Raw genomic sequence first — 10827 nt, 5'->3', positions numbered from 1 at the left:
CCTTCACTTTGTTGTATCGAACCTTGTAATACAATTTTAGATAGATCTATACACGTTAACACAAGTTATATCAAAATATTAAATCTAGTAAAAATGCTTGTTTACCCCCTTATTTTTTAACGTTTAGAGCAATTCCCAAACTAAATTTAAGAAATTTGTGATATGGAACCCTGTGGTACAATTTAAGAGAAATTCGTTCCTTCTCAATGTTGGGTCCTCAATGCTCTTCAACTTTGTACTTGATTGGCTTTATAACTATTTTGATTTGAGCGTCACTGATAAGTCTTATGAAAACGAAACGCGCATCTGGCATATTAAATTATGTTCCTGGTACCTTTGATAACTGGTTAGAAATAAATTTTTGACAAATATAAACCAAGAAGATTTATACTATATAAACCCCTGTCTCAATAGAATAGTCAATTTAGAAAAGGATGTATATGATCTTATATAGTAACACTATATTTCAGGGGCAACAACTCCGAAATCGGTTGACCGATTTGTCTCCAATTTTCAAAGTAAAGCTATATTATATCAATCGACAATAGCCAACATCTGAATTAACTTTTCACAGTGAAATACACTTGTGCATTATCTATATGAAACATGGAGATCTGATATGAGTGCCAACGAGACAACTCTCTGTCTGTTTTGGGATGCCTTATTATGCCAGGTCATTGAAGAAAAATTGAAACGATCTGCAATGTTTTATAATAAATTTTGAGGGTTTGATATGCTCGATCTCCATAGAAATGATTTTAGAATTGACATGGCATTCGTGAAATTTTATACTTATGGTCATTGTAGATCGAGAGAGTACGCATTACTGACACTTGACAGTTTGTTGATACTAATAGTATATGTAATATATAATTATCATATAATTTTGTTTGGTTTTTGTTATATTTATAAATGCCCCTACTGTTTCATTAAGGTTTGTTTTACCGTCACTCAGGTGTGTGTTTGAAAATGCATGCATTTTTATATTTTTGCTTTCAACGGTTTGAATGGAAATTTCACAAATTCCTTAAAAGAAGTTACTTACAGATATAAGATGGACGAAAGATACCAGAGGAACAGTCAAACTCATAGATAAAATACAAACTGACAACGCCATAGCTAAAAATGAAAAGGACAAACAGACAAACAAGGGTACACTAGAGTGGCTAATTTTACTATATATAATAGATCACTGCACGACCTTCAAATATTGAAAATATAAAAGACACATACTAGAATACTAAACACTAAGCAAAACGAACACCACCATAACTGGGGAGATCTCAGGTGCTCCGGAAGGGTAAGCAGATCCTGGTCCAAATGTGACACCCGTATATGTGACGGTTGAACTTTTTGTCAACGAATTTTAGTGATTATTTGTTGAAGTGGAACTAACTTGACGGAACGAATGATACAGTATCAGATTGATATCTTTGTTGGAGTGGAACTAACTTGACACATTTGACGGAACGAATGATACAGCATTAGATTGATATCTTTGTTGGAAAGGAACTAACTTGACATATTTGACGGAACGAATGATACAGCATCAGATTGATATCTTTGTTGGAAAGGAACTAACTTGACACATTTGACGGAACGAATGATACAGCATCAGATTGATATCTTTGTTGGAATGGAACTAACTTGACATATTTGACGGAACGAATGATACAGCATCAGATTGATATCTTTGTTGGAAAGGAACTAACTTGACACATTTGACGGAACGAATGATACAGCATCAGATTGATATCTTTGTTGGAAAGGAACTAACTTGACATATTTGACGGAACGAATGATACAGCATCAGATTGATATCTTTGTTGGAAAGGAACTAACTTGACATATTTGACGGAACGAATGGTACAGCATCAGATTGATATCTTTGTTGGAAAGGAACTAACTTGACATATTTGACGGAACGAATGATACAGCATCAGATTGATATCTTTGTTGGAAAGGAACTAACTTGACATATTTGACGGAACGAATGATACAGCATCAGATTGATATCATGGCTTTGTTGGAAAGGAACTAACTTGACATATTTGACGGAACGAATGATACAGCATCAGATTGATATCTTTGTTGGAAAGGAACTAACTTGACATATTTGACAGAACGAATGATACAGCATCAGATTGATATCTTTGTTGGAAAGGAACTAACTTGACATATTTGACGGAACGAATGATACAGCATCAGATTGATATCTTTGTTGGAAAGGAACTAACTTGACACATTTGACGGAACGAATGATACAGCATCAGATTGATATCTTTGTTGGAAAGGAACTAACTTGACATATTTGACGGAACGAATGATACAGCATCAGATTGATATCTTTGTTGGAATGGAACTAACTTGACGGAACGAATGATACTCTATCAGATTGATACCAATGACATGTTTATTCTTAAAAGTAATTATGTTTTAGGGAACATTTGAAGGTACGCAGTTATTTTACTTCTGTACATACTTATTCATTATAGCTTAAATTATACAGTCAGCTCCGCAAAAGTTGGCCATTGAACATTTGCAGTGTTGACTAGATCAAGACCAATATAAGGTCTGGTCCTGCGTTTTTGGTATTGATTGGGGTAACGTGAGCATAACTCCCTTTCATTGAAAAATTACTTTCAAGAAATATTCCTTGTGCAATATGAGTGTTGCAAATTTGACATTATCGGCAAACAGTTCAGTGAATGCATGGTGAATTTGAAAATTGCGTACACGCTACAACTCTACATTGTTTGTTCTTGACGCAATATATTAAACTAATCTCATTCACAAATTACCCAAAAAGCATTTTAAAATCAAAACCATCGGCAAACAGAAAGTGGCTACCTCGGTTGTTACAGGCGGATGTAAAAGTATATTACTTAATCTCAACATTATTAAGCTGACTATGTAGACCAAACATCAAATAATTCCTTTTTATTGAAACCAAGAAAACTTGAACTAAAGTTTCCTACCTTTAAGTTATCTTCTTTGGATAGCAGACGGGCGGACGTACGAGTTTTTGGTACCATGCATGTGCGTTTTTTTTTATAAAGCTTGATCAAACGTTCTATCCATTTAAATTCTGAAACTTGCAACACTTTCATAATCAATAATATAAACTACCATGTTCCTGAACACATTAGTATAATACACACATTAGGTCTAAATAAGTATTTAAATTTGTTTAGAAATTAAAACACTTCCTTCAATGATTTATAAAATTCCAGGTAGGTTGCTCCTGGTATAAAACAAAAGCCTTTACCAATTAACTATCAAAATCATGGTAAACTTGCAACCGTCACAAATAACTGTCATAAATACTGATAAATCATAAAATTTACCCAATAAACTGTCAAAACTCCTGGTAAATCATCAACCTTCACGTATGTACTGTCAAAACTCCTGGTAAAACATCAACCTTCATCTATGTACTCTCAAAACTCCTGATAAACCATCAACCTTCACCTATGAACTATCAAAACTCCTGGTAAACCATCAACCTTCACGTATGAACTATCAAAACTCCTGGTAAACAGTCAACCTTCACCTATGAACTATCAAAACTCCTGGTAAAACATCAACCTTCATCTATGTACTCTCAAAACTCCTGATAAACCATCAACCTTCACCTATGAACTATCAAAACTCCTGGTAAACCATCAACCTTCACGTATGAACTATCAAAACTCCTGGTAAACAGTCAACCTTCACCTATGAACTATCAAAACTCCTGGTAAACCATCAACCGTCACATATGAACTGTCAAAACTCCTGGCTTACCCTCAACCTTCACCTATGTACTGTCAAAAACTCCCGGTAAACCATCAACCTTGACCTATGAACTATCAAAACTCCTGGTAAACCATCAACCATCACCTATGAACTGCCAAAACTCCCGGTAAACCATCAACCGTCACCTATGTACTGTCAATACTCCTGGTAAACCATCAACCTTCACCTATGAACTATCAAAACTCCTGGTAGACCATCAACCTTCACCTATAAACTGTAAAAACTCGCGGTAAACCACAAACCGTCACCTATGAACTATCAAAACTCCTGGTAGACCATCAACCTTCACCTATGAACTATCAAAACTCCTGGTAGACCATCAACCTTCACCTATAAACTGTAAAAACTCGCGGTAAACCACAAACCTTCACCTATGAACTATCAAAACTCCTGGTAGACCATCAACCTTCACCTATAAACTGTGAAAACTCCCGATTAACCATCAACATTTACATATAAACTATCAAAACTCCTGGTAAACCATCAACCTTCACCTATGAACTGTCAAAACTCCTGGTAAACCATCAACCTTCACCTATGTACTGTCAAACCTCCTGGCAAATCACCAACCTTCACCTATGAACTATCAAAACTCCTGGTAATCCACCAATCTTCACCTATGAACTGTCAAAACTCCTGGCAAATCACCAATCCTTTATGAATTTTCAAAACTCCTTGTAAATTATCAACCATCGCTTATGGACTGTCAAAACTCCTGGTAAACCATCAACCTTCACATATAAACTGTCAAAACTCCTGGTAAGCCATCAACCGTCACATATGAACTATCAAAACTCCTGGTAAACCATCAACCGTCACATATGAACTGTCAAAACTCCTGAATAAACATCAACATTCATCAGATTTTCTCTATCTTAAGTGGTTTTGAAGTTAATAGACGAGATATTTTCTCCCCATCTTTTATTCTGAACATATTACCCATGGTAGTTGGTTTTGTGTGGCCATCAGACACTCAAATGACAAAATGAAGATTGTGGCCAAGTTGGGTTAAATTTGGCCCATTGGGATCATAGAAGATGATCTTTGTAAAATTTAAGGGTGGATTTAGTCGTGATTGACACAAACAGTAGTTAATTGTTTTACATTGTCACATCGGGGCCTTTTATCGCTGACTATGCGGTATGGGCTTCGCTCATTGTTGAAGGCTGTGCAGTGACATATAGATGTTAATGTTTGTGTCATTTTAGTCTTTTGTGGATAGTTGTCTCATTGGCAATCATACCATATCTTCTTTTTTTAAATACCCTTTGGTGAGCTTAAATGAGGATGGATATATCATCTCTATATTATGTTTCAGGCAATCTTAGCTAAAACAAAACTAAGGAAAAGAAAAAGTGTCTACGGAACAGATGCATAGTCTATAAGTTTGCCCCATTTGGTTGAGGCAACAGCAAATTCATCATTTTTCCTTTTATAAAGGGACATAACTGGAGAATTCCTAATTTCCGTGGCAGGTAGTGTAACAAGAATTAATTGTCTTCTCATGTAGTAGTTCGATGGCGTATGAATTGTTTTGGGCGGGAAAAATTATTGTGTTAAATGATGTATACTGTGGATTCATTTATTTTCGTGGGTTTTCGTGGGTATCAATTTTCGTGGATTGCTGAAAACTTGCAATTTCATGGATATTTGATTTCGTGGTTTTGCAAATCTCTGTATACGGAGCCTAATGAAAATATGTACTTCGTTGAACATTTAAATTCGTGGTTCACCTGTACCCACGAAGCCCACGAAAATTGATATCCAACAAATAATAATGAATTCACAGTATATGGTCATTTCTTGCCCTGCCTTACTTATTTTCTATATACACAAGCAGCAAGCTAGTCGACAAACATACATTTGTGTTTTAGTTGTCTTTTGGTAAAGTGTTGCTATGTTAGGATCATGAGGTATAGAGAAGATCAATGAAAATGACACTACACATTTTCAAATTTCAAAAGCAATGGGTTTGAAGATTTCTAGCTTTGGTTAAGGCAAACTTAAATTAGAGAGATGGAAATAATTTTGGGATGTTGGAGCAGACATACAGAAAAGAAAGAAACTTGACTAGCAGCAGGGGCAAATAACAACAAAAAACATTACTAAATTATTTTATGTTTACTTATATTCAAATTGTCATAAAGTATTATCAGTAATCACCTTTTATTTCTCTCATTTTAAAGTCTCTAAAAAATGGAAAGACTTTTAATATAGCTATTCTTGCATCTCCAACACATGACATAAGATTTTGTGGAACTTGAACTCTTGACTTAAACAACTCTAACTTTTAGCATTGTGGTGTCAAACTTGAACTTTTGACTTTAAACAACACTCACTTTAGCATTGTGGCGTCAAAATTTACAAGGAGCATTGATTAATACCCCATAACTTGGAAACTTAAAATCGAAAATTTATAAAATGCCAAAAGTCAAGTCAATACATAGGAACAGTTCACCGAAGTTGTATGCAAATTGGTAAAATGTTTTGAGTAATTTGTTGACAATGGACAGACAGATGGACAAAGCTATTATACCATAATTCGTCCGTTAACCAAACCTTTAAAACTATTTCGAGCAACAGTTTATATTCAAGTTTTTCAGAAATAGAAAAAAAATCTTCTAAAACTATTTCTTCTATGCATCAATCAATCCTATATAAAAATACAAATAGAGCCCAAGCTACAAAATATCCATGGAAATATATTTCACTGTTGAAAACTATGATGCTCTGTTGTGAACAAAACTGATTATCCAAATAGGCAAGTTTCCACATTAAACTGATTAAAGCTCTTTAAAAAAGAAAAGAAATATTCTATAATCATTTGGAAGACATTTTATAATGCTGTGTAAATTTCATTAACAGTTATATAATGCTGTGAACATTTCATTAATAGTTGTCAAATAATGTTATCAATACATAAAACATAAAACTTTAATTGTTACAGATTAACATATACAATGATAGATCCTTTAGAATCTTTGAGATGTTCACCTGTTTAAGGTGGAACTTAACACTACAGGGAGATAACTCTGTAAAATCAGCTAAATGTTTTAAATATGTTGTGTTGTTAAGGGATATTAAGCTTCTCAATTATCAAAATGAGTGTTTGTCAAACTGCAATATAACCAGTGGAATTTTTTCTGATAAAACGGTTGGTTCAAATTTTTTTTTTTTTTTTTAAATTTTTGTCGAAGGGTCAAAGTAAATACTTTGTCTAAATTTTAAGAAATATAAACGAGCCAAATTAATTTTAGTTCAAGTGTTGGGTAACACCTTAATTAATAGGAATTTAAAAAGTTGTAGAAACCAAATATTTCTCTTGTGGAGCCCAGATAAACCTTAAGTAAAGCCAATTGGTTTAACCTGATCTATAGTTGGAACTTCTATTGATAATAATCAGGTAACCGTTTCCAAGTAAATTGGTTAAACTTTTGTATGGTTTGGTATCAAATGTATTGAATGTATAATCAATCTTAAGGTGGTACCTGATTAAAATTAATTTGGCTTAAAAATATAAAATATTCAAAAAACTTCATTTTTACAGAGTTATCTCCCTGTAATGTAATGTACCTTAAATCTATAAGCACAATACCAGGTTAACAATCTGCTGACAAGTTTTTTTATCTTCTTTAAAACATCATACAATTTTTGTAATATAAGTTAATACAGCTCTTGAATTTTGGTTCTAACTAAACAAATTATATGGCGTAAATTAAACATTTCAGATTTTAAATGAAAATGGCACATTCAAAATTGTGTACATATAAGGACATTATACACAAAATAATAAAATTCAATCTCTTTTCTTATTAATATGAGCAATATTTCTTATCCTTTTGACATTATCAACTATAAATTCACCATCCATAAATATTAAAAAAAAAAACCAAAACAATTACAGCACAACAATAAATTTAATTTTACCATTTCCATAAAAACAAAATAAATTACACCAAAGTATTAGGCTTTCTTGATTTTACTGTTAACTGTTGACTATAGAAGTCATCCTTCCAAGGGTTATTGAATCCTTAAAACTACCAACAATGAAGCCTGGTCAAAATCAAAAAGCTCTTATTTGTAGTTCCCATCCAAAAATAGTTGTCATTTGGATTCAGAGAAATGTGCTTTGGAAAAGAGGAGTTCCTTTACCAGAAACTTATTTTCATCTTCCCAGAGATACTACAATTACCATCTTTTTATCATTCCTCAATCTGAAACAATAAATAACCTTTTTTTACCAGAACCATTTCCTATTATCGAGAAAAATAGATTGTTATGTTAAAAATAAATCTTTCTAAATATCATAACCATTCTAACCATTATATCTTTTTAAAACACAGACAGGATAAAGTTTCAAACACTAATAAATTTTTCTCTACAAGTCTTTTTATGGCATCATTTTAAAAATACATTCAATTGGCACAAAATATGTCATGGGTTAAAATACTTTAATAAATTCAGAACAATTCACAAGTTTAACATTGTTATCATTTTATATCAGTTGTGTGATCTTACCATGGATTCTTTAAAATAAGTTGTGTACAGAGAACCAAGAATTCAAATGTTCAACGAATTAAAAACTTTCTAAAGGAATGTATGCAGACCTTGCCAAAACCACAAAATTGAATATCCATGCATACCCTCAACCGACAAGAATTGGTACCCCAAAAAATTTGTAAGGGTTCCGCGGAACCCAGTGTCTCGCCTATTTTTGCTGTAAATCTCAGGCTCAACAACAATGAGAAAAAAAATCAATAAAAATATTCCTTTTGTTACTATTATATGATTGTAAGAAAATCTAAGTCCATTTAAAAGTACATTACAGAAAAAACGGAGTAATCTTTTTACAAACTTTACTTCTGGATACAATCTTATGATCATAAATAAGCTTTTGTCCAAGTTTGGTACAAACCCAGGATAGTTTAAGAAAGTTATTAAAATTTAAAAAACTTTAACCACAGAATGAATGTAATGGTTCCCTGCAGAAAAACTAAGTCCATTTAAAAGTAAAATATGGAAAAAATGGATTTATTTATTTACAAAATTTACTTCTGGATACTATCTTATGATCATAAACAAGCTTCTGTCCAAGTTTGGTACAAACCCAGGATAGTTTAAGAAAGTTATTAAAATTCTAAAAACTTTAACCACAGAGTGAATGTAATGGTTCCCCGCAGAAAAACTAAGTCCATTTATGAGTAAAATACGAAAATGAAATTTTATTTTTACAAAATTTACTTCTGGATATTATCTTATGATAATAAACAAGCTTCTGTCCAAGTTTGGTACAAACCCAGGATAGTTGGAGAAAGTTATTAAAATTCTAAAAACTTAAACCACAGAGTGAATGTTCTGTTTCCCCGCAGAAAAAACTAAGTCCATTTATAGTAAAATACGGAAAAAATGGAATTTTATTTTTACAAAATTTACTTCTGGATACTATCTTATGATCATAAACAAGCTTCTGTCAAAGTTTGGTAGAAATCCAGTACAGTTTAAGAAAGTTATTTAAATTTCAAAAACTTTAACCACAGAGTGAATATTTGTTGACGCCGCCGACGACGCCGACGGAATGTAGGATCGCTTAGTCTCGCTTTTTCGACTAAAGTCGAAGGCTCGACAAAAAGAAATGGATCAACAGTAATCCAAAATAATTGGACTATCTGTATCTGGCCTTGAAGTCATAAAACTTTGCTAAGTGCTTGGAGCACAAAAATCATGCTCAAAACATGAATTCAAGAATTTTGATTGGTTGATTTTGGACTTTGAGTACAAAAAACTGACTCGACCTCAAGGCCAGGTGATAAGTTTTCTTTTATACCTTTAATTTGATTTTAACGCAACTTTATGTAATACATGTTAGCTTGGGCTGATGAAGATTTTACTTTTTCATGTTGTTCAAACTGTTTATGGAATGAAATAAAAAGCTATGTCCCATTCCAAACAATGGCACTCTTTGTCTCATTGGCACTCACACCACATCTTCTTATATCAAATTAATTTACACAACATTTATCCGCTTGATATTGACTTATTATGTCTAATACCATATTAAACATCCACAAGCACAACATATACTTTTAAAAATCATTGAAAATTGTGATGCTAGGTACATAATATAAGGTACCAGGGTACTTAAAATCTTAATTATTGAAAATTGTGAGGCTAGGTACATAATATAAGGTACCAGGGTACTTAAAATCAACTTATTAGATAAAATGCCCAACAGATAAACAAAAATTCCCGTTTTAATTTAAGGATGTTTAACTCCTGTTTCAAAATAACAAATAACAAGCTTTTTAAAAAACTGTTGTAAATTGATAGAATATAAACCAAGCCCAAAAAACTTAAAAAGCAGATCAAAAATTAAAGATCTGCGTTGTGTTTTTTTTTAAATGTATAACCAATTGAAAACTTGGCACACAAATGATTCTCTTCTACATTTTTCCTGCATTTAAACCTTTTTTCTTTCAAAATAATGAAAAAATAACAGGGCTTTATGTAATTTAAAAAAAAAAGTTTAACAAAACAATAAATTCTTATTCTGAACATAAAAATATATAAGACTCAAGATCTTTTTTTGTGAAACCTTGGTGTCATAAGAAAAAAGATGATTATTTATAGAATCAAATTATCTATGGCAACTTCAAATGAGCTAATCAAATTCCTATGCTAGACTCCATAGCAACAGCGACTTTAAAATCATTATGATAACATAACACAATCTATACCTGTTTCCATAACAACATGTAACAATATCATTTGGCACATACAAAGTTATCCCCATGTAAACAAACATAGTTTAAAATGTTTAAAATATAAACAAACAAGTAAATAAATACATAATTCTCAATATTTAACTTCACTATATATGCATGCATGTTAAGTTATTACCACAATATCAACATTTTTATATTTCAAATATAAATCACCAACTGGCTATATGTAATGCTTTGGTTAAAATTTATAATCTATTTACTTTTTGACGTCCTATGAAAAAGCTAGTAAATGAATGAGAGATTTAGT

This window comes from Mytilus trossulus, chromosome 12 (assembly GCF_036588685.1).
Source record: "Mytilus trossulus isolate FHL-02 chromosome 12, PNRI_Mtr1.1.1.hap1, whole genome shotgun sequence".
NCBI lineage: Eukaryota > Metazoa > Mollusca > Bivalvia > Mytilida > Mytilidae > Mytilus > Mytilus trossulus.
This window is presented reverse-complemented; position numbering follows the sequence as displayed.